Source organism: Caretta caretta, chromosome 5 (genome assembly GCF_965140235.1).
Source record: "Caretta caretta isolate rCarCar2 chromosome 5, rCarCar1.hap1, whole genome shotgun sequence".
NCBI lineage: Eukaryota > Metazoa > Chordata > Testudines > Cheloniidae > Caretta > Caretta caretta.
This window is the reverse complement of record NC_134210.1, coordinates 23,944,602-23,969,053: the sequence shown is the minus strand read 5'-3', so window position 1 is coordinate 23,969,053 and position 24,452 is coordinate 23,944,602. Positions and strand designations below refer to the sequence as shown.

Here is a 24,452-nt window from a genome sequence, read left to right as displayed (position 1 = left end):
TTTGGACGCGTCTTTCCCCCCAAATTACTTCCCAAAACCCTGCACCCCACTTCCTGGACAAGGTTTGGTAAAAAGCCTCACCAATTTGCCTAGGTGACTACAGACCCAGACCCTTGGATCTTAAGAACAATGAACAATCCTCCCAACACTTGCACCCCCCCTTTCCTGGGAAATGTTGGATAAAAAGCCTCACCAATTTGCATAGGTGACCACAGACCCAAACCCTTGGATCTGAGAACAATGAAAAAGCATTCAGTTTTTTACAAGAAGACTTTTAATAAAAAATAGAAGTAAATAGAAATAAAGAAATCCCCCCTGTAAAATCAGGATGGTAGATATCTTACAGGGTAATTAGATTAAAAAAACATAGAGAACCCCTCTAGGTAAAACCTTAAGTTACAAAAAAGATACACAGACAGAAATAGTTATTCTATTCAGCACAATGCTTTTCTCAGCCATTTAAAGAAATCATAATCTAACACATACCTAGCTAGATTACTTACTAAAAGTTCTAAGACTCCATTCCTGGTCTATCCCCGGCCAAGACGACTACAGACAGACACAGACCCTTTGTTTCTCTCCCTCCTCCCAGCTTTTGAAAGTATCTTGTCTCCTCATTGGTCATTTTGGTCAGGTGCCAGCGAGGTTACCTTTAGCTTCTTAACCCTTTACAGGTGAGAGGAGCTTTCCCCTGGCCAGGAGGGATTTCAAAGGGGTTTACCCTTCCCTTTATTTTTATGACAGAAGCAGAAGAGAATTTTATTTGCGTAACACTTACAAAGAATCACCAAAAAGGATAAAGCAAAACTATGCAACAAAACAAAAGCAAACACAAGGTATAACACAGCAGCCTTCAGGAGGGAGAAGTGTTCAGGCTAGCCTGGGCCCAGAGCGGGGGGGCTTCCTTGACACTCGTGGTCTTCCACCCTCCTGAGTTACCTGGTGGCCTAGAGCGGGGGAGCTTCCTCGACACTCATAGTCTTCCACCCCCTCGAGCTACCTAGTGCCACGCCCAGTGTCACCGATTATTCCTCTCCTGAGAGTGCCTGACAAGATGGGCACGGCTACGGGGTGGCGGTTTAGGGGTGGGGGGGGACGTACACCCACATGTGATAGGACCCCTCCTAGGTGACAGTGATGATGGTATCCACAGCGGCAATGGCTGGGGCCTCTCGCTCTTCCCCTCAATCAAAGGGTCAGATGGAGGGAACCAGACAGGGTCATCGAGCAGAGAACCTTGGACAGCGCCCACTGCTCCTTCAAGGTGTCAAGGGAGCCGGTGGACGCCGCCCAGAGGAACTCTGCCCAGATACCTGAATGTACTGAGGATCGGAAAACGGCCCTACAATCGCAGGACGCTTCATTAGCCAACCTCCCCTCTCTGGTTTTATAAATGGCTGTTTTAGCTAGGGCTAGGAGGAGGTTAACCAGGAGATCTCGCGATTTTGTGGGGCCATGGATGGGGAGTGTGTAGATAAAAAGGTGAGGGGAAAAGTGTAGCCAAAAGCATAATAAAATATTCGTGAGGAGCTGGAAAAGGGGCTGCAGCCTGGCACACTCTAAATATACGTGCGCCAGGGTTTCACTCACATTGCAAAAAGGGCAAGTATCCGGGATGGGGGTGAACCGCATCAAAAACACGCCTGTGCTCACAGCTCCGTGAAGGAGCCGCCAACTAATGTCCCCGAAGGGCGTCGGGACCAAGATGGAATACAGGCTGGCCCACCGGGGTTGCTCACCCTCCAAAGGTGGCAGGAGGTCCCGCCACTTTGTATCGGGGCGGGACACCAGGGTGTGGGCGTGAAGGATGTGAAGCATGAGTGTGTATAGATATTTCCATGGCGCGATTTGGAAGCTGACCGGCTGCAGTTCATGCAGCCAGCTCGCAGTGAAAGGGTGAGGGTTTTGTTGGGATCTACGGGGTAGGGGCCCAATTGAAAGGTCCAGTGGGCCTGGGGTAGAGGGTGGGCAGGGTGCGCCCTCGTGCAGGGCTCAGTTGAGATAAGCCCGAGCAGCGGGCGTCAAGGCGGCCTTCACCTCCTGAAGTACACGCCGGGGGGTATGAGGTCTGGAGAGCCACATGCGCCGAGCAAGCGTCAGGGGATCCAGCCAGTCTCCCCCGTCGTAGTCCAGGAGGTCTCCGACTCTCGTGACTTCTGCCAGGACCAAACTCTGGCGCACCGAGCGGGACTCCGCTGCCTGCACACGGAGCTGGGGGTTGTGTAGCAGGGGCTCCGCGAGGAGATCTGCTCCCACAGTGACCGCCACGGACCTGGTTGTTGAAAACAGTTTCCAGGTCTGGAGGAGGTCGTGGTAGAAGACCGGCAGCTCGGAGAGGTTATCTCGGACAGAGATAAAAGAGCTGCCGGTCGTATCGGAGCCCTTGGAAGCGGCGCAGGAAGGCGTGCGCCAGTATGCTCCACGTCGAACTACCTGCGCTATAAAGGAGCCTCTGCAGGGCCTGGAGGCGGAAGACACAGACCTGAGTGTGCAGACGCTTCAGGCCCTGCCCTCCTTCCTTCAGGGGTAGATGAAGAACCCCAACAGGGGCCCAGTGCATTCCTGACCAAAAGAACTCTAGAATCGATGTCTGAAGGTTGGTCAGGAAACCCGGGGCCGGGACCAGAGCGTTGAGCCGGTACCAGAGCGTGGACAGGACTAGTTGGTTAAGCACCAGTGCTCTCCCTCGGAGGGAGAGACATCGGAGTAGCGTCGTCCATTTCCGGAGCCGCTCTATCACCCCACCTTCTACATTTTGCCAGTTCTCCAGCGGAGAAGGGTGTGTGGCAGAAAGGTAAACGCCTAGGTAGAGCAGTGGGCCCGCGCTCCACCGGATGGTCTGAAGCGCAGGTGGGAGGGAGCTCACCTACCGCCAGTCCCCCACCTCCAAGCCAGAGCTCTTGACCCAGTTGACTCGGGCGGAGGAGGCTGCCGAATAGATGGCCTGGCAAGCCTCCACCCGCGCCAAGTCCCCCGGGTCCTGGACCACGAGGAGCACGTCATCAGCGTACGCCGACAGGACCAGCCGCAGCTCCAGCTCCTGCAGCATCAACCCTGTCAACCGCCTGCGGAGGAGACAGAGGAAGGGCTCAATCGCCAGAGCGTACAGCTGGCCCGAGATGGGGCACCTCTGCCGTACTCCTCGCCCGCAGCTGACCGGTTCGGTCAGGGTCCAGTTGAGCCTAGCCAGACACTCCACGGAAGCGTACAGCACCTGGAGAAAACTCACAAACTGAGGTCCGAATCCAAACACCTGCAGAGTGCCCAGGAGGTACCCATGGTCCACTCTATTGAACGCCTTCTCCTGATCAAGAGACAGGAGGGCGAACGACAAACCGTCTCTATGCCCGAGTTCCAAAAGATCTCGGACTAGAAATAGGTTGTCAAAAATGCTGCGACCCGGGACAGTATAGGTCTAGTCTGGGTGGATCACGTCCGCCATCACGGACCCTAGCCGCAGCGAGATTGCTTTCGCTACGATTTTGTAGTCTGTGCTAAGGACGAGACGGGACGCCAGTTTCGTAAATCGCGGAGGTCCCCCTTCTTCAGCAACAAGGCGAGCACCGCTCGCCTGCACAAAAGAGGGAGGACCCCGCCCTGCAAAGACTCGGCCCAGACAGTGGCTAGGTCTGGGCCAAGGATGTCCCAGAATGCGCGGTAGAACTCCACAGTCAGCCCGTCCATGCCCGGAGATTTATTGGTGGACATGCGACGGAGGGCTTCCGAGAACTCGGCCAGGGTGAGAGGCAGCTCTAGTCGGTCGCCCACGCAGACCATGGGGAGTTCCTCCCAGAGCACCTTGCAAGCGCCAGGATCGGTCGGATCTGGGGAGAAAAGGCTTGTGTAGAAGTCACGGGCCCTCCCACACATCTCCACCGGATCCGTGAGGGGGGGTGCCGTCTTCTGCTAGAAGGCAGGTGCCGTGTTTCTTGGCCCCCCTCGTTTTCTCCAGGGCATAGAAGAAACAGGAGCCGCGATCCATCTCCCGAAGGAGGTGGATGCGGGATCGAACAAAGGCACCTCGGGCCCGATGGTCCTCGAGGGCCCGGAGCTCCTCCTGCTTCTCCCGGCACACTCCGCAGAGGAATGGGTCCTCGGGGCTGGCGGTCAGACACCTCTCCATCTCTAAAGACCTCCCGTTCCAACTGCTCTCTTGCTACATTTCTCCGTCGGCTGGTGCCCCGAGTGTAGTCAAGGCAGAAGAGCTTGGCACGCACCTTCCCTAGATCCCACCATCGCCGCGCCGAGGGAAAGGCACGCCGCTGCTCTCGCCAGGCCAGCCAAAACTCCCGGAAGGACGTCACGAAGCCCTCATCCTCCAACAGGCTGTTGTTAAAATGCCAATAGGCCGGCCCTGCCCTCTCTGCGCAGAGGGAGGCTGTTATGGTGGCTAGATGATGGTGGGAAAATGGGGCCGGCCGAATGTTGGAGTAGTGGGCTTGTGAAAGATGGAAACGGCATAAATAAATACGGTCCAACCGAGAGTGGTGTGACCGATGGGCCTCCACCTGGACAAAGGTGAACGTGGAAGTGTCATCTGGGTGATGATCATGCCAGACGTCCACTAGGGAGTGATGTTCAGCTATTTCTCGGAGAATATTCGCAGCGGCCGGGCTCGGTTAGGCCCCTGAGCGGTCCTGTTCCTCGAGGGTGGTGTTAAAGTCCCCTCCCAGGACTAGACACTCGTGAGAATCTAGGGTGCCGAGGAAGTCGGACATCCGCTGATAGAATTGCGGCCGCTTCGGGCTCGTTGTCGGGGCATAGATGTTAATGAGGTTGACCACGAGCCCCTCCATACGGACTCGGAGATGCAACAGGTGGCCCAGCACGGCCTCAGTGACCCCTAGCACCTCAGGCCGTAGGTTGGGGGAGAACAGGGTCGCCACTCCAGCTTGTTGAATCGTGAAGTGGCTAAAGTAGACCCCGTCCCCCCACTCCAGCCGCCAGCTGTCCTCGGCGGTAGGATCCGTATGGGTCTCCTGCAGGAAAACCACAGAGTACCCCCCTTCCCGAAGATAAGAGAGCACCTGGGACCTGCGGAGAGCCATCCTGCAGCCCCTGGTGTTCAAAGTTGCGATAATGAGAGGCGTCATGCGGAGGGTTGGGGGGCTGGGGGTTCCTTGTTGGCGGGGGTGTTTGTGGCCCCCGGCGGGTCGCGCAACAATCCGTGACCCATCCTGTAAGTGAGTAAATCATCATGGAAGCTGCGGGCCTGCCCGTAGGCCGCGGCACCGTGCCTTCCTTTCCCTCTACCCTCCCTTATAAGGGCCCTTGTGGCCTGGAGGATTTGATCAAAGTCCCCCCATAGCTGGAGAGCTAGCTGTACCCTGTTGCGGGAGCCACAGATGTCTTCTAAGAACTCCTGCAATGCTTTTCGCAGCTCATGGGGGGGTGGGGTTGCGATTTCCCGGTTATTCTCTTGTGGGGCTCTTGGTGCAGCCTCGTGGTCCACTGAGGCGGGCAGGCAGGGTGCGGACCACCGACAGGGCGTCTGACAGGCTAAAGTTATTAGGTCCATCTCAAGCCTTGGGGTAGAAGGAGATGGCGGAGGGAAAATTGCAGCTCCTAATGGGTTGCGGCAGGAAAATGCAAAGGCTGCTCCTTGGGGGGAATCCGCAAAAAACGGGAAAGAAATAACCCCAGGGGCGGCAATAGCATTGCAGGAAGAGGTAGATTGGGCAGGGACAGGGGTGGGGGCGGGGTCAGAGGCGAGGCTCTGGGCTTCGGGAGGCAAGCAGCTGAGAGGTGGTGCCTCCCGAACAGATTTGAAGGTTAAGGGGGTGGGGAGGGGGCTCCCAGTGATGCTAGGCGCAGGCTCTGTGGTGGATTTGGCAGCCATGGCATCAGGTGGTGGACCACCTTCTGTAGGGTGCCCGTCCGGGAAGGCGGTTAGGGGGAGGGAGCATGGGGAAAGGGGGACTGGGGTAAGGTTGCCCAGATCGAGGCCAGCCGGCAGTAGGTCATTCTCTCCCTGGGTGACCGGGGTCAAACCTAGGGCCTCCATCTCCTCATACATGCAGGAGAAGTCGTCTTCTACCACCCCGGGGGTCTCCCCTCTGGCGCCCGCTACAACGGTCGCTTCGGGGTTCATGGGGGGTTCGGGTGATATTCAGGCACAAGGGGCTTCCTCAGGGGTCTCAGAGGGGAGGGTCTCCTGTGGAGGGGAGGTTCTACCTTCCAGTGCTATTTTGTCTTCCCCTCCCAACACCGGTGAAGGGATCTCACTCATGGGCATAGCGGAAGGCTCAGTGTCAGTGTCTCCCTTCCTGGTCTTCTGGGGGGCCTCCGCATCGGATGGGTGCAGCGGAGCTTGAGCCTTCCGCTTGCCTCGCTTTCCTTGGACTAGGGTCCAGCCCTCCATAGCATTGTCTGGGGGCTGGTTAGCAGGGGTCGTGTTGGGGGGCAGAGGCAATGGTTCCGGGGCTCGGGGGGGTAACGGTGAGGCAGCATGGGGGGGGGGGCGGTTCTTCTTGGGGCGGGCCCTCTCCTATGCCCGGTAATATCTTTGCTGCATCCTCCTCCATAGGCTCTGCTGGATTGTTAACAGCAAGGGCGGGGCTCCCTTGTTCATCTGGGTGTTGTAGGGTATGTGTCTCTTGGGCCCGAGCAGGAGGAGAGGTGGTTTCAGGTACCGGGCGGCCAGGGGCGTCGGCAACGACGGAGCCGATGTCCTGCCGGGTCTCGGGGGTCTTGGGTGCCCCTCCCCACTGGGCAGTCTCTTCGGACATGCCCCGCTGATCAGCAGAGGTAGCACCAGGTCTCTCCCATGGAGTAAAAGACCCGATACCAGGCTCCCTGGTAGGGGACTAGGAAGGACCCCTCGAGCGCCTCTCCATCACGCGCCGCCGGCAGCGGTAGAAGCTGCACTTGCCGGCAGAACGAAAGGACGTGACGGAGGGTGGGGTCCTTGCAGCCCAACGGGAGAGGGCTGATGACAGAAACAGGTTTCCCCAGGGTGGAGAGAGCGGGTAACAGGGCGGCATTCGGTAGAAAAGGAGGGACGGAGGTCAGAACTAGGCGGACGCCCAGGTCCTCTAGCGGTTCCAGGGGAACGAACACCCCCCCCGCACCACCAGGCCCTTCTCCACCACCTCCTGGGCGGCAGCCTCCGATGCTAAGAAAAAGACGACCTTCCCGTACATTTTGGAGGCCGCCACAATAGCCGTGGGTCCTACCACCCTCGCCAACGCCTGCACGTAGGTCTCCATGTGGGGTGAGGCGGGCACCAAGAGGCAAGGGATGCCGTGCTTCCTGGTCATGGTGGGGAAGGGGCCCCGGCCACTATTGATGGTAGCGGAGGCGGTGGGTGGGCGAGATGACGAGGCAGCAGGCAGTGCGGGGGCTGCTACCACCCGGGCATATGCCCTGGGGGCCGGGGGAGGGACGCTCACAGAGCTGGTGGAGGCAACAGCGGGGAGGGATGCCATGGTCGATGACGAGGCCACAGCGGTGGGGGCAGCCCCTGCCATGGAGGGCCTTGTGGTTGTAGCGGGGCCCTTTCCCTTCTTCACACCCTGGCCTTTCCGGCCAACTGGGGGGGGCTCTCCTAGAATCTGGGGGGTCGGTGGGCGTAGCAGCGGCAGTCGTTGCCCCGGTGCCTCCTGCTGCTGATGCCCCAGCGGGGGCGGTGGCAGGTGTTTTGGCAGCAGTGGTGGGGGGGAGGGGCAGCTGAGGTTGTTAGAGGGGCCTCACCCCTCTCATTCCCCGCCATCGTGAGCAGGAAGAGGCGGGGAGACACCGGGGGGGGGGAAGCAGATTAACCGCTTCTCCCTGTTGGGCTGCAGGTGGGGAGAGGGGGGCCAAATGGGTCGGACGGGACAAGGGGAGGAAACAGGAGTTGGGGTCAGGTAGTAGGGGCAAACTGTGGGGTGGGCAGTCCGGGGGGGGGGGCAGAATGTGGACCCACGTGCGTTTGTCCAAAGAGTCTCGTTTGGTTGGCTGTTGTGTCTGGTCCAGATGGCGGAATTCAGAGCAAGCAGCTGAATCCAGAGGCAGATGGCAGGTTGCCAGCAGGGACGGACGGCGGGGGGGGCCGTGATGGTTGTAGTAGTGTTGGGGGGGGCACTGATGGATCGGGGGGCAGCTCCGTGCCACACCCCCTGTGCCCCTACAAACGCAATGAAGACACAGTCAAACTCCCCCCACACGAGAGTACAGTTCAAAAGTTACTCAGTCTTACGGCTCCCTCCATGATGATCTGAAGCTCCCTGGGCGATTTCTCTGTCAGCTGTCTTCTCTCCCGGTATTTGTGGAGCATTCCAAAAATGCCAAGTAGATAAGAAGAAAAAAAAAATAACTTGTCGATTAATTACAGGTCCACAAACGAACAACAAACGGCTGGGTCTGGGGGCTTCCACTCCCCTCCTCCGGGGAGCGGGTCGGCAGTCCCCCCCTCCTCCGGGGGTTTCAGCTGAAGCAATAGCAGCGTCCGAGGGCAGGCATGGTGGGGCTGGCAGGCAAGCTGGCAGCCGACCAGCATTCGAACGGCAGCAAAGAAAAACAGCAAAAAAAACAAAATGAAGAAAAAGCGTCTGGCCCAGTCGCGGGGGGGAACTGAAGCGGAGTCAAAAAGTAAGAAAAGCCCAGGCCAGGGGGATCTAGGAGAGCATAGAAAGCAAATAGAGTAGCAGCAAGCGAAGGAGGTCCCTTTTCCCTGGGTAAGGGAGCAGGGAAGGTTCCAGAACAATCAGGAACCTTCTGGAGACAATTAAGACAGACAGGCTGATTAGAACACCTGAAGCCAATCAAGAAGCTGCTAGAATCAATTAAGGCAGGCTAATCAGGGCACCTGGGTTTAAAAAGGAGCTCACTTCAGTTTGTGGTGTGCATGTGAGGAGCTGGGAGTAAGAGGTACTAGGAGCTCAGAGTGAGAACACAGACTGTTGGAGGACTGAGGTGTACAAGCATTATCAGACACTAGGAGGAAGGTCCTCTGGTGAGGATAAAGAAGGTGTTGGGAGGAGGCCATGGGGAAGTAGCCCAGGGAGTTGTAGCAGTCACACAGCTGTTCCAGGAGGCATTCTAGACAGCTGCATTCCACAGGGCCCTGGGCTGGAACCCGGAGTAGAGGGCGGGCCTGGGTTCCCCCCAAACCTCCCAACTCCTGGTCAGACACAGGAGGAGTTGACCTGGACTGTGGGTTCACGAAAACGGCCAAACTGAGGGCTGCCGTGAAGCTCCAAGGCGAGCAAATCCGCCAATAAGTGCAAGACCCACCAAGGTAGAGCAGGAACTTTGTCACACCTCTTAGAGGTAAACTCACCAGAATGCACATGCAGATAATACCTACCATTATAGGGATAGAAATCCAGATTGTGTGTATTTATGGTATATTCCAAACCAGTGTTACAAAGAGATCTCAGGTGTGCATCCTATATGCATACTTGACAACTGGTGCGTCTACCTTCACAGAGGATTCAAAGTACAATGAATCCAGTCTAAACTCTGAAAATGTGCAGCGCTTCATGACTGTGAGCATTAATGTCCCACTACTGAATTTGAGACACCAATCTTGCAGCCAAAATACTGCCCTAAGAATCTCCTCCTGCTGACCCACAGGTAGTTTTTTTTTTACTACACATTTCTCACACTTGGGTAGGTGATATCACTTCATTTTAGTGACTTTCTTCATTTTTTCTAAATATGATGGGTTAATGGATTTGTTTGTTTTACAGAACTGAATTCAGCTGTGACCTAAACCCAGGACTCAACCTGTGGTCAAAACTCTGGTTTCGGTTTGTTGCCAATGAACTGTCATTGGCAACATCTCACATTGGCTTAACTTTCATTCAGACTTCACAGTGCATTATGCTGTTATATTTTCTTAGTTTGCGTAGATTTTATGATTTTTTAAAATGATTTTTTCTAATAGCTATACTTCTATATGCCAGGGCCCCAAATGTGAAAACAGTATGAATGTCAGGAATTAAAAGACACTGCATCTGAATGCTGAAGACTGCAAAATCTGGCTTCTGAATACAAACTAGGCACCTGTAAGGGGGGCTGGTAGCACCATCTATTATTAGGTTTGCCAATTGTAAGATCCTGTTTTTTGTTACTTATAACTTTTCCAAATTGTAAGTACTTGAGCTTCAATCTTCCATGCTAGGTGTCTGCCTCAGATGGATCTTTTTCCCCCAGCCATTTCCAAGAACAAGGCTAGGGAAAAGTACTTTTGTTTTGTTAAATTCTGGCAACTTTTCCTTTGAGAAGATCTAGCACGTCCATAATTTGGAGCAGGGAGCTGAAATTACGGTGGAGTGCATAGGCGCCAACTTCTTCTGGCGCCAGTGGGTGCTCAACCCCCAACCCCCGGCCGACTCCACCCTTGCCCCACCCCCATTCCAACTCCTTCCCCAAAGTCTCCACCCCAACTCCACCCCCTCCCTGCCCCTATTGACTCCTTCCCCAAATACCTACCCTGGCCATGCCTCTTCCCCGCCTCCTCCCCTGAGTGCGCCACATTCCTGCTCCTCCCCCCTCCCTCCCAGTGCTTGCTACAGCTGTTTGGCAGCAGCAAGCACTGGGAGGGAAGGAGGAGTGGAGACATGGTGCATTGGGAGGAGGCGGAGGAGGAGGTGAGGTGGGGGGGCGGGGAGCTTGGCTGCTGGTGGGTGCTCTGCAATTTTTCCCCATGGGTGCTCCAGCCCCGGAGCACCCACAGAGTCGGCGCCTATGGTGGAGTGGCCTTTATGTCAAGGATGTGCCTTTTGCCATTCCCATGAAAATCTGCCCCAAACTGGCAAAATTACAGTAGAACCTCTGAGTTACAAACACTGGAGTTACAAACTGACTGGTCAATCACACACCGCATTTGGAACTGGAAGTACACAATCAGGGAGTAGAAACAGACAAACAGTAAATACTGTACAATACACTACTGTGTTAAACTGCTAAACAATACAGGGGAAGTTTAAAAAAATACTTGCCAAGGTAAGGAAACTGTTTCTGTGCTTGTTTCATTTAAATTAAGATGGTTAAAAGCAGCCTTTTTCTTCTGCGTAGTAAAGTTTCAAAGCTGTATTAAGTCAATGTTCAGCTGTAAACTTGTGAAAGAACCACCATAATGTTTTGTTCAGAGTTACAAACAACCTCCTTTCCCGAGGTGTTTGTAACTCTGAACGCTGGTCTACACTACGGGGTTAGGTCAAATTTAGCCACGTTAGGTCGATTTAAAAATGACTGCGTCCACACAACCAACCCTGTTCCGTCAACCTAAAGGGCTCTTAAAATCGACTTCTGTACTCCACCCCGGCGAGGGGAGTAGCGCTAAAATTGACCTTGCCCAAATGAGAGGTGTGATCTTTTGAAAACCAGGTACTCTCTTCCCAAAGTTACTGGAGTGGAGCATGGACATCATTACTCTGACCAGTCAACAACCTCTTGCCCTTCTCAATCTTTCCCTATATGTGAATGGATGTCAGGTTCTACAGCCCATGCCATGTTGCCAGAGTTGTAGAGCTATCTCTATCCCAATACAGTAAGATCAGAGGAAGCACCTTAGAGTATGTCTACACTGCAAAGAAAAACCCATAGCACCAAGTCGTAGAGCCCAGGCTGTGGGGCTGAAAGCAGCAGTGTAGATGTTCCCACCCAGGCTGGAACCAGGGGTCTAAGATTCAGCAAGGGGGACGGTCTTGGAGCCTGAGCTCCAGCCCAAGCGGGAACATCTACACTGCTAGTTTTAGCCCTGCAGCCCGAGTATCACAAGCCTGAGTCAATTGACCCAGGCTCTGAGACTAGGTGCTGTGGGCTTTTCTTTGTGGTGTAGACATATCCTGAGTTTGAGCCTCACTCGTATAAGAGGGAGGAGGTAACTGGCAGGAATTTCTCAGTGAGGCTCTTCAGCTTTGGAACTTGCTTCGCAACCCAATTTAAAGTAGTCCTAGTTTACTGATCTTAAGGACCCTTTCCTGCAAGACCCTTTCTTGAGGTGTGAGGAATTGGAAGAGCTCTGGTGGAATATCATAAAGTCATGAAATGTGTTTTCAAGATGCTGGATTATGAGATTTCTTAATTATTAGATGAAGTGACTTTCATATATTCTATATGTTCAACCATGTTTTTTTAAATGTGTCAAGAAATATCTAGCACAAATTTCTTTTCAGTGGAAAGAGTATCCAAATCTAAATACACAGAGATGCAGACCTATGTCTGCAGACTTATTAAACCAGAGTATCTTTAAAATAAAAATATATAAAGATTTTGACTGGCTGATTAGACTCAAGGTTATGTATTGTTGTTACTGGAGGTAACAAAGGCAAACCCTAAGAAAGTGGTAAATTTTGGAGACTAACCCAGATTGTGTTTGCTACGTTGGGAATGGGGTGGGGCTCTGCCTGTTCACACACTGTTTTTCCAACTCAGACTACACTTTTTAAAACTCAACATATTACACAAATTGATAACCACTCAAACAAATCTATATAGTTTACATTAGAACAGACAACCAGTTGACAACAATTTTATCCATCTGCGCCCCTGATTTTCAACCCCAAGTAATGGTGGTCACGCTGCCTGGAGAGGTTCATGACTGTGATAGTCTTCCCTGAGGCTGGCAGTCAAAAAGCAGGGGAGACACCCCAAACTCATGGTATGTTCTATAATTAGATTTCACCAACCCACTAACAAGTGTGAACTCCTAAATCACTGTAACAGTCTTACCCTGGAGTCACAGACCGTCCCTTGGGCACTCCAGTCTATCTTGCCACTACACAAGCTAGGCTAGTGATAAATGGTCACTTACTCCAGAAAGATCACAAAATATTCTGGTTGCTTCCAGTCCCAAGAGACCAATCACTTCACTGTACCTTAGATCTCACTCCAAAGACCATGCCCATAGCCAATCCCATAGTAAACTAACTAAGGATTTATTAATTAGGAAAAGAAATGAGAGAGTAATTTACAGGCTAAAGCAGGCAGCATCTAAGCACAAATGAGTCACAATCTATGGTTATAAAAGGTGACAAAGATATAGTAATCTGTCCACGGAATGTCTTTTAGGGCTAACCCAGGTTAACCCTGGGGATCTCTGCTTTTTGTTTCTAAGCTCCAGCCCTGTGAGAGATCTAACAGCAAAGAAAAATTAAGTGTCTCCTTGTCAGGGATTTTTATCTCCTCCACTCCAGAGTCCAAACTGATAGGATGAATAGGATAGGGTGAATTCTAATAGGTCTCTCCTTCCCACAGGGAATTAGGAATGCAATCAACAAATTCTTTGTACTTTGATGATACACAATACATCATTTGCCTTCAATGGGCATCTTGTGAGCCAGACAAGCACTTTACCTTAATCAGTGCTTTCTTTCCTGTTTGGCAAGTTCACAATTACAGAGGTTTACAATGTAAACACTCAATGTAACTTTACACTGTGAGCTATAGAGGTTATAAGTAAGATAAATATGTGCAGCATCCTAGCAGCATTTTATAAAGTCTGAACACTAAACACATCCTTATCAACTTAACATCTACTATCTATTTTGATAATGCTAACACACAGGTAAGCAAGACTGGTTTCCAACTACACATTTGTAAGTCTTCAATGAGGCCTGGAGCCGTGGCACCTGGTCTCCTAGCATCACAATGGTATCCCCATGTCAGAAAATATCCTGCCACTTCTTTTTTATCCCATTAAATTCTTTAACACCAGTCTGAGATCATTTTGGCATCTGTCTATATTCCAGGTTTAGCAGAAAACCAGACTAACTGTGAATTATGAAATCCTAACGGATTGGCTTGCCTAGCTCTGACTCTATCTCTTCAGACAGCGGGGGCAGAGGGGGTTCAATCTCCTCTTGTCTGTTATATTAAAGACCAAATTTTAATTATGTTTACTTTTCCAGTGTGACAGCAGTGGAGAGGTGGAGAATTGTATGTAATGACACCAGCCTTATATTTGCAAATTCCAGAAAAAGCAAAAGACAGTATTTTATTATTTAGTAGACTTGGCAAGTACCTGAGTAAATATCTGGAATGTGTTCACACATGCATGCTCCAAATTTTCAGCAACCAGTTCCGGTCTTCAAGTACGGAAGTTGCATTTTAGTTTCAGGAAAACTGGGACCACCCTATTAAAAGGAAAAATGTAAGCCGTGTTGGATTTGTTCAATTAAATGCATCCTAGAGAATATTCAGAGATTACTGTATATACTTGCTTTATAGAGCACACACATACTGCAAAATGTTATCTAAATCAAAACTCTGGAAGAACTCTAAAATAAACATGAAAATAAAATAAAATAAGTCAGTTTCTGCAAATAAATCTGTGACATTTGATCAATACAGTACTGTCTTATATTGTGTTTCAAACAAATTCAAAAATAACAAAGCAAGAACTTTGATTCATTTGTTCTGCCAACATGGGTTATATTCAACTGAAGCAGGATAAGTTTCATAGAGCACTTTTTGGCCAGTGATCTCAAAAAATTGATTAACTATGATGCACAACAGCCCTGTTAGGTACTGTAAATAGTAATCTACTAAATTTTGCTAATGGGTAAAGTAAGGCATAAAGTGGTTTAGTAATCTACCTTGCGGTAATACAGCATGTTACTTCCATAAGTAAAACCAGGTGTCCTGGCTTTCAGTCCTACATGTTATATCCTGTATTCCCAGATCTGAAGATCTGTTGTTTTTGCCTTGCCTTAAGAGATATGGGTTGGTACTAATAAGCTGTGGGGAAAATTAGAAAAGAGGCAGATTCACTGTGAACACACAGCTTTAGGGAAAGAATTACTGACGGGGATGATTCTTTTGAAATTGGTCTTGATAGAATTTTAGGCAACGTGTTTGGTAGCTCTGAGGTGTTGTCTGTGGCTAGATTTTTGCAGTGTTCACACTTCATTTTTTCCCCTAAAGAAGTAGCTTTGTTCATCAGGCACTACAACAAGAATTGTTCACTCTGTGTGGGAAGAATTTCTTTTGATAGAGATACTATTTGTTGAGCCCTTGAAGACTATGAAGTTGTATAACCTTTAGCGAAAGTGAAAACAATCATTTTCCCCAGAGATCAGATTAGTTTGAAGAGATTTCTGAAGGACATATTTTAGTAAAGTCACAAAAGGCATGTTGGAGGAGAACTTAAAGAGCTTTGGATCTTTCTAGTCTCCGCTCAATAGAACTACAAAGAGCATCTTCCAGCGAATCCATTAAAGGACCCATTATTATGATTATACACTTTTATAAAGGCACCTCTCACTGTGTTCCTAGTGTAATTAAAATCTGTTTCTAGCTACTGAACATGGCTAGAAACTATTTTTATGTTGATGAGAACACTATAATTAGCAGTTGCAGATTTGTTCAAAGAAGAAGGAATGAAGGTATAAGACAAGTAAACACAAGTTTTTGAAAACTTAATGTTTCTCCTCGCCTTTCTTAATGTCAGAAGAAACTTCTTTATTTAGAAATGCAGAACCATTTAGTGAGAGCTTGTGGAGGGATGGCAGAATTTGTCCTAAGTATGTAACTGGGGACCAAGGCATAAAAAAATACCATGCACAAAACTCTTAAGAAATATTTTCAATCACATAGGGCCTTTAATTGCACTTCTGGAAATAACTGTAACATCTATATGTGTACTTTGCCAAGCTTAGCCTCCCCAGTACCTTAAACCATGCAAATCAGTCAACTACATTAAGGAGTGAAAATCGAGCCCTAAATGAAAATACTCTGGAGTGCTGAAACAGATGGTCACACACAATAAAACCATGTCTCTAATCTTTACCCTCATATATGCGTGTCCTGTAGATTTTGTATGCCTAAGCGTACCAACTAAAAATGCAGTTCTTCCCATTTATATTCATACAACTCAGGCCTAGAATAAAATGCTTATCAGGAGAAAAGTTTTAGCAACCCAGATTACCAATAGACTTTTATTCTCATAACAGTTATGATAAAGTCTGTTGACACAAATATTAGACAATTGGGGGAGGAAATAGTCATTAATGTGGGGCATCAGAGCTGGAGACAGACACAAATACACACGCTCCCCAGGTCCAAAAAACTTTCATCAAAGTGCCCACCCACCCCAAAACTCAAATTCTTTTTACAGTGTTTATCCACATTGATTCCACTCTTGGTGTGCACGTGTTCCAGGCATGTCAGATCAGATTCTTTTGTCCAAAAGCAACTGGTGTGTCTTCACCCTAGATATCCTCATGCCACCTACCCCCTCTCAGATATTAAGGGCAGAGGAAGCCCAATCATCCCTCCGTCCTTCTAACCGCCTGTGTAGGGTTGCAAACTCTGACTGAAGCTATTCCGGGAGATATCCCCCCCCCCCCAACATGACATAATGTCATTTTCTTAAAATATTCTATTAAAATTTCCTGTATTCCTTTCAACAGTCACCGGGAGATGGATGCCAATTCCAGGAAACTCCAGGCCAATCCTGGAGAGCTGGCACCCCTACACCTATGGCTGTGAGATGGAACCCTAGCAGAATCCACTTATTCTGAACACTGTGTGATTCGTTGTTAGGATAGTATAGTTCATTAGTTAATTAGTATAGTTCATTAATAGTTGGCTATGCCTATTAGACACACACACATCTTTCCCAACAGACAAGTGCTTGATAGTCATCAAGAGTGGGATCCATGTAGACAATCATTCAAAGAAGAAAAAAAAATAGTACTTACCTTGCAGTAGCAGTGGTTCTCTGAGATGTGTTCACCACATGGATTCCACAATCCACTCTCAGTCCCTGCTACTAAGGAGTCCTACTTCCCTGGGATTATGCACTGATGAAACTATGAAGGGACAGTTGGGCCTGCTCGGCCCTTTATAGTTCAAAAAGGAACTAGATAAGTTCACAGAGGATAGGTCCATCAGTGGCTATTAGCCAGGATGGGTAGGGATGGTATCCCTAGCCTCTGTTTGCCAAAAGCTGGGAATGAGGGACAGGGAATGGATCACTTGATGATTACCTGTTCTGTTCATTCTCTCTGGGATTGGCCACTATTGGAAGACAGGATACTGTGGATAAATTGGAAAGAGTCCAGCGAAGGGCAACAAAAATGATTAGGGGTCTGGAACACATGACTTATGAGGAGAGGCTGAGGGAACTGGGATTGTTTAGTCTGCGGAAGAGAAGAACGAGGGGGGATTTGATAGCTGCTTTCAACTACCTGAGAGGTGGTTCCAGAGAGGATGGTTCTAGACTATTCTCAGTTGTGGAAGAGGACAGGACAAGGAATAATGGTCTCAAGTTGCAGTGGGGGAGGTTTAGGTTGGATATTAGGGAAAACTTTTTCACTAGGAGGGTGGTGAAACACTGGAATGTGTTGCCTAGGGAGGTGGTGGAATCTCCTTCCTTAGAAGTTTTTAAGGTCAGGCTTGACAAAGCCCTGGCTGGGATGATTTAATTGGGGATGGGTCCTGCTTTTGAGCAGGGGGTTGGACTAGATGACCTACTGAGGTCCCTTCCAACCCTGATATTCTATGATTCTATGAGCTAGACGGACGTTTGGTCTGACCCAGTATGGCCGTTCTTATGTTATGTTCTTATAGCCTGAGGTGGGGCTAGGGCACAGGTAGCTAGGCCACAGATGCAGCCCCAACAGACACTGCTGGCCAACAGACTCTGATCTGTTGCACATGCACCCTGTGCATCCTAAGAGCAGAATCCATAGGGGCAACACATCTCAAAGGATCACACTTAGGTAAGTAACTGTAAGATAAGTAACTGTTCTTTCCATGCCTTCCATGTCATCTCTGATAAACAGGGGTGCCCTTTGCAATGGGACAAGGGGGGCAGATTCCCCCCACAAAAAACCTTGGTTTTGCCTCCCACCACCAGACTTTTCATAAATATATAGGCTCCCTCTCAGATGCTGAACATTAGGAAAGCAATAATTCCCTAGCTTTTCTCTAGGGCTGTCGATTAATCACAATTAACTCACACAATTAACTCAAAATATTACTTGTGATTAAAAAAATTAATCGCAATGAATCGCAGTTTTAATCACACTGTTAAACAATAGAATACCATTTGAAATTTATTAAATATTTTGGATATTTTTCTACATTTTCATATATATTGTATTCTGTTTTGCGATTGACATCAAAGTGTGTATTATTTTTTATTACTAATATTTGCACCGTAAAAATGATAAACTAAAGAAATAGTATTTTTCAGCTCACCTCATACAAGTACTGTAGTGCAATCTCTTTGTTGTGAAAGTGCAACTTACAAATGTAGATTTTTTTTGTTACATAATTGCACTCAAAAACAAAGCAATGTAAAACTTCAGAGCCTACAAGTCCACCCAGTCCTACTTGTTGTTCAGCCAATCGCTAAGACAAACAAGTTTGTTTACATTTACAGGAGATAATGCTACCCTCTTCTTGTTTACAATGTCACCAGAAAGTGAGAACAGGCATTCAAATGGTACTTTTATAGCCGGCACTGGAAGGTATTTACATGCCGGATATGCTAAACATTTGTATGCCCCTTCATGCTTTGGCCACTATTCCAGAGGACATGCTTCAGAGTCGGTGCCTATGATTATAGCAGTCTCGGATGATGACCCAGCACATGTTGTTCATTTTAAGAACACTTTCACTGCAGATTTGACAAAATGCAAAGAAGGTACCAAGATGAGATTTCTAAATATAGCTATAGCACTCAACCCAATGTTTAAGAATCTGAAGTGCCTTCCAAAATCTGAAGGACGAGGTGTGGAGCATGCTTTCAGAAGTCTTAAAAAAGCAACACTTCAATGTGGAAACTACAAAACATCTACCACCAAAAAAGAAAATCAACCTTCTGCTGGTGGCATCTGACTCAGATAATGAAAATGAACATGCAGGCAGCATTATCTCCTGCAAATGTTAACAAACTTGTTTGTCTGAGCGATTGGCTGAACAAGAAGTAGGACTGAGTGGACTTGTAGACTCTAAAATTTTACATTGTTTAATTTTTGAATGCATTTTTTTACATAATTCTACATTTTTAATTTCAAAAACTTTCATGATAAAGAGATTGAACTACATTACTTGTATTAGGTGAATTGAAAAATACAATTTCTTTTGTTTTTTTACAGTGCAAATACTTGTAATAAAAATAAATATAAAGTGAGCACTGTACACTTTGTATTCTGTGTTGTAATTTAAATCAATATATTTGAAAATGTAGAAAACATCAACAAATATTTAAATAAATGGTATTCAATTATTGTTTAACAGTGCAATTAATTGCACGATTATATCTTTTTAATTGCACAATTAATCATGATTTTTTAAAATCATTTGACAGCCCTACTTTTCTCATTCATGATGCTATTTGGGACAGAGACTGTTCTATATGCTGACACAACTTTGCCCCCAACCCAAGAATTTTTCTGAAATAATTCCCCTGGTAATGAGCAAAGCTTTATTAAAAACTGTTCAAGAGTTAGGTTGCATATATATGTTTGGATTTAGTATAATCAGATCTAGAGCTTTCTGAAGTTTTAAGTAACACTGTACATTGCAGAACATACATTTTGAAATGTAGGCATCACAGCCACGATTTCATCCCACAATTAATTTTGTTCCTGAGAATGCCTAATTCCAGTCTTCTGCTGGTGAAAGAGACAAGCTTTCAAGCTTACCCAGAACTCTTCTTCAGTTCAATAAAAGATATTGCATCGTCCCCCTTGTCTCTTTAATATCCTGGGACCAACACTGCTATGACAACATTACAAACAATAATTTCAGACTGCAGTACTTTTCTAATAAATATTACAGCTGGGTGAAGATTTTTTTTTCCCCATGGAAATATGCAGATTCAAGTCCCATAACATTTTTCTTGAATTCATATTGAATTGGCCAAATTGTTTCAGTTAAAAGAAGAAAAAAAAACTTTAAAAAAAATCTAAATGTTTTGTTTTGACATTTTAAAAATCAAATTGACTTTAGGTGTCAAATTTTACTTCAATTTTATTATAAAATGTTAACAAGCCTTGAAAACAACATGGTTTGCTTGACTCAAATTTTGTTTTCCAATTGCTACAAATGAGGGATAGCTCAGTGGTTTGAGCATTGGCCTGCTAAACCCAGGGTAGTGAGTTCAATCCTTGAGGGGACCATTTAGGGGTCTGGGCCAAAAATTGGGGATTGGCCCTGCTTTGAGGAGGAGGTTGGACTAGATGACCTCCTGAGGCCCCTTCCAACCCTGATAGTCTATTAAATGAGCACCTTAAAAAATAGTTCCAATCACTGTCCTATTGAGCAATCTGCCTCAACTTCACATAGCATCAGTATTCACAGAATAGATCTTTCTCTATTTCAAAAAACTGGCGGGGCAGGGACCCCATAACAGAAACAAAGAACTCCTTGAAAAGTGCTGAAAATAAAGTAAAAGTTGAGGAAGTGAAATGAGAGCGTGTGGGGAGGTGGGGGGAAGTATACTGCATGGCACATTCTAATATTCAAAGCAGCACTAATTGCATTACATGTGCACTGAGCAAATGTGACATCTCCAGGGGGGTTTTTTGTTGTTGTTTTGTTTTGTTTTTTTACTGTGATGTAGCTTTTCTTAGGAGAAAACAAGACTTCACTATCCTGCAGAACAAAGTAAATTAGAAAAAACACGAAAGGGTCTTTCTCTCTGTTTTTCCACGTTTGCCATCTGACAGTGTTTTTCAAATATTTGGGAACATGAAACAGTAAATGTCAAGTGTCAGACTTTTCATATATTTATTCTGGAGCCAAATCCCAGCACTTTCAAATACCATGTGCAAATTTAGGTCCCAGATTTAAAGAATTTGACTGTTTCATTTGCTTTTTAAAATACGTAGTGCAAAGACCTGTGTGACTTTAAATGTGTCTTTTCAACACCTAACCACATACAATTTTATCAAGTAAAATTAGCATGTTACTGTGATCTTAAAAAAGACATCTAAAATATATTCTACTATACTGTAACGTTATTACTGATTTGGTTTATATTTCTCATGAACCTAATACAGACACTTGCTTCCATTTAGAAATACTACTTTTTACAAAATCAAACTGTATCCTTCTATGTGCCCAAGGGTGTTTAGCAGATGAAATAGGTGGATTATATTTCATTACAGAGCTTGTAATATTCAAAAGTTGAATCAGTTATAAATAACATTCAAGCAGAACAGTAGGGCCAGATCCTCAACTTCTGTAAATTGTTGTAGCTTAATTTAAGTCAATGGAGCTACGACAATTTACACCCACTGAGGATCTGGCCTTTAGTGCGTGATTTGCGCACAGAAAGCCAACATGTTGATATTTGTGTTATGTCTAACTTTCACCCCATTCCTATCACATTGCCAGATGTGAGACAGATTTGCACAGTATGGGCACTTTATGATACTGTCAACAAAACCTCCTAAATTAATGTGACCACAAATTGCATAAACAGATTCATATGTCTAGTGCATGCTTCAAACTGACGTCATCTGATCTGCTAATATTTGTCGAGGATCTTTAGTACAGTATGTGATGTGTATGTAGTAATGACTATATCATTGACATTTATAATTTGTTAACAATGATTCAAGCCTGTCTGGTTTAATTTTAAATATTTTTCTGAATAATTCAAGTCCCATGTTAGAATTTTTTAAGAGCATTTTTTTATTTTCCTATCATTAATTTTATTATCTCAAGTCCACAATACACAGTCACTGAGTCACAGATCACCTTAGTAGCCTCAAGCATTAATTGGCTTTGTAGTCTGATGCAATGACACAATATTGTTCTCTTCAGGCCAATGTTCCCAGTGGTTTTAGTGCTATGCATCATCTCACACGGGCTCAGTCACAAACAGCCCCCTTTTTCAATGGCAACATCTGCAAGAATTGATCTGTTACCTGGCTCAGGAACACTTGGTGTTGGCTGCTGCTGTGGTTGCGTTTCTTTAAGAAATTGGCAGAACTGAGAATCCAACTATGTCTAGACGTTAAGCTGAAAGCATTTAGAACTCTCTCATTTTACATGGCAAATTTATTCAGAACTGCTATGATTATTTAAACAGTCTGAGTACAAATGCACACATGATCATGAGAAACCATAAAGATGTATGAATTATCTTAACATATTGTATCACACAAATGGTTTCAGAATTAGAAGATATGCAAGGGTCAAATGATACAGTAAATCAGCAGAGAGAATATATAATATTATTAGTTCCTTAAAATATTTGAATACCATAAAAGCGTGGAATTTTAAACTGAATTTTATTTATAGTGATTGCTCAGCAAGCTACCTCTGTTAATTTCCCAGATCATTTAAACATACAAACATACCCAGGCCTGACACAGTGAACAATGTAAAACTTCAGAGCCTACAAGTCCACTCAATCCTACTTCTTGTTCAGCCAATCACTCAGACAAACAAGTTTGTTTACATTTACGGGAGATAATGCTGCCCTCTTCTTGTTTACAATGTCACCAGAAAGTGTGAACAGGCATTTGCATGGCACTTTTATAGCCAGCATTGCAAGCTATTTACATGCCAGATATTCTAAACATTCATAGGCCCCTTCATGATTCGGGCACCATTCCAGAGGACATGCTGATGATGCTCGTTAAAAAAATAATGCGTTAATTAAATTTGTGACTGAACTCCTTGGGGTAGAATTGTATGTCCCCATGTCTATGTTACCTGCATTCTGCCACATATTTCATGTTATAGCAGTCTCGAATGATGACCCAGCACGTTGTTCATTTTAAGAACACTTTCACTGAAGATTTGACAAAACGCAAAGAAGGTACCAAGGTGAGATTTCTAAAGATAGCTACAGCACTCAACCCAAGGTTTAAGAATCTGAAGTGCCTTCTAAAATCTGAGAGGGACAAGGTGCGGCGCATGCTTTCAGCAGTCTTAAAAGAGCAACGCTCCGATGCAGAAACTACAGAACCCGAACCACTGAAAAAGAAAAATCAGCCTTCTGCTGGTGGGATCAGACTCAAATAATGAAAACGAACATGTGTCGGTCCACACTGTTTTGGATCGTTATCAAGCAGAACCTATCATCAGCATGGATGCATGTCTTCTGGAATGGTGGTTGAAGCATGAAGGGACATATGAATCTTTAGTGCATCTGGCACGTAAATATCTTGTGACACCTGTTCTCACTTTCAGGTGACAATGTAAACAAGAAGCGGGCAGCATTATCTCCTGCAAATGTAAACAAACTTGTTTGTCTGAGCGATTGGCTGAACAAGAATTAGGACTGAGTGGACTTGTAGGCTCTAAAATTTTACATTGTTTAATTTTTGAATGCAGGGGGTTTTTGGTTGTTTTTTTTTACATAATTCTACATTTTTAAGTTCAACTTTCATGATAAAGAGACTGCCTACAGTACTTGTATTAGGTTATACAAGTAATATACTATTTCTTTTGTTTTTATACAGTGCAAATACTTGTAATAAAAAATAAATATAAAGTGAGCACTTTACACTTTGTATTCTGTGTTGTAATTGAAATCAATATATTTGAAAATGTAGAAAACATCCAAAAATATTTAAATAAATAGTATTCTATTATTGTTTAACAGTGCGATTAATCGCGATTACCTTTTTTAGTTGCTTGACAGCCCTAGTTAGAAGTGATACTAATTGTGTGTTTCTTAGATGCTACCCATGTAAACAAATAGTTCCTGTCTGTCACTGTAGCTAATGATTCAGAGATCAAAAGGGAATATTAACATTTAGATAAATCTTGGGTGAAATAATGTCATTGTTTATATGTCTCTTTAAAGTTTGTGATAAACTGCCTAATGGATAAATTGCCCTACGTTAAGTTGTGTAACTAATTAGTGGTGGTGTTCAGGAAACAGAAGGTTACATCAGAAACTTATTGTTTACCTAGGACTGTACGGTCAAGTGAAGGCTAGAAAACTGTATGGAAGACCATTGGGTTCTGATCCTTTTATCTCAGATCTGCTTGAGGTTTCATGCAGGGGAAGCCTAAGCCACACGGATTGAGATCCCAGTTCTAACTGGATTGCCCTGAAATATAAATATTGGACTATAACCTATGGACTATTTCTGAAAGAATTCTTTGCAACTACAAAGCTCATCATCTCTGCTGTGAATCTGAACCTCAAGAATTGAACTCATGTCTGTATGTATATTGATCTTTTAACCGGACTCTGTGTTTTTTTTAATAAATTTTAGTTTAGTTAATAAGAATTGGTTGTGGCATGTATTTGGGTAAGATCTGGAATATTCATTAACCTGGGAGGTAATGTGTCCAATCCTTTGGGATTGGTAGAACCTTTTCTTTTATATGATGAAATAAGATTTTCAGAAATTTTCATCATATTTAACATGAGTACCTGGATGGAGGCCTGAGGCTGGGTTGCTTCAAGGGAACTGTGTTGTTTGCACTTCTGAGTAACCAGTAAGATAATAAAGAAGCTGTTTTGTGCTGGCTTGGTAAATCTAAGTATTGATTTATCCACCAGCTTTGGGGTTTGTCTGCCCCATTCTTTGCAG

General features: G+C 46.1%; 1 long non-coding RNA gene across 2 annotated transcripts in view; it reads right to left on the bottom strand.

Moving 5' to 3' along the window:
- Positions 1-24,452, bottom strand: part of LOC142072104 (uncharacterized) — a 244,457-nt gene that overhangs the window by 97,084 nt on the left and 122,921 nt on the right. For both annotated transcript variants that reach the window (XR_012668381.1, XR_012668382.1), the window contains exon 3: positions 13,955-14,066. This is a non-coding gene — a long non-coding RNA (uncharacterized LOC142072104). The remainder of the gene's footprint in view (positions 1-13,954; positions 14,067-24,452) is intronic.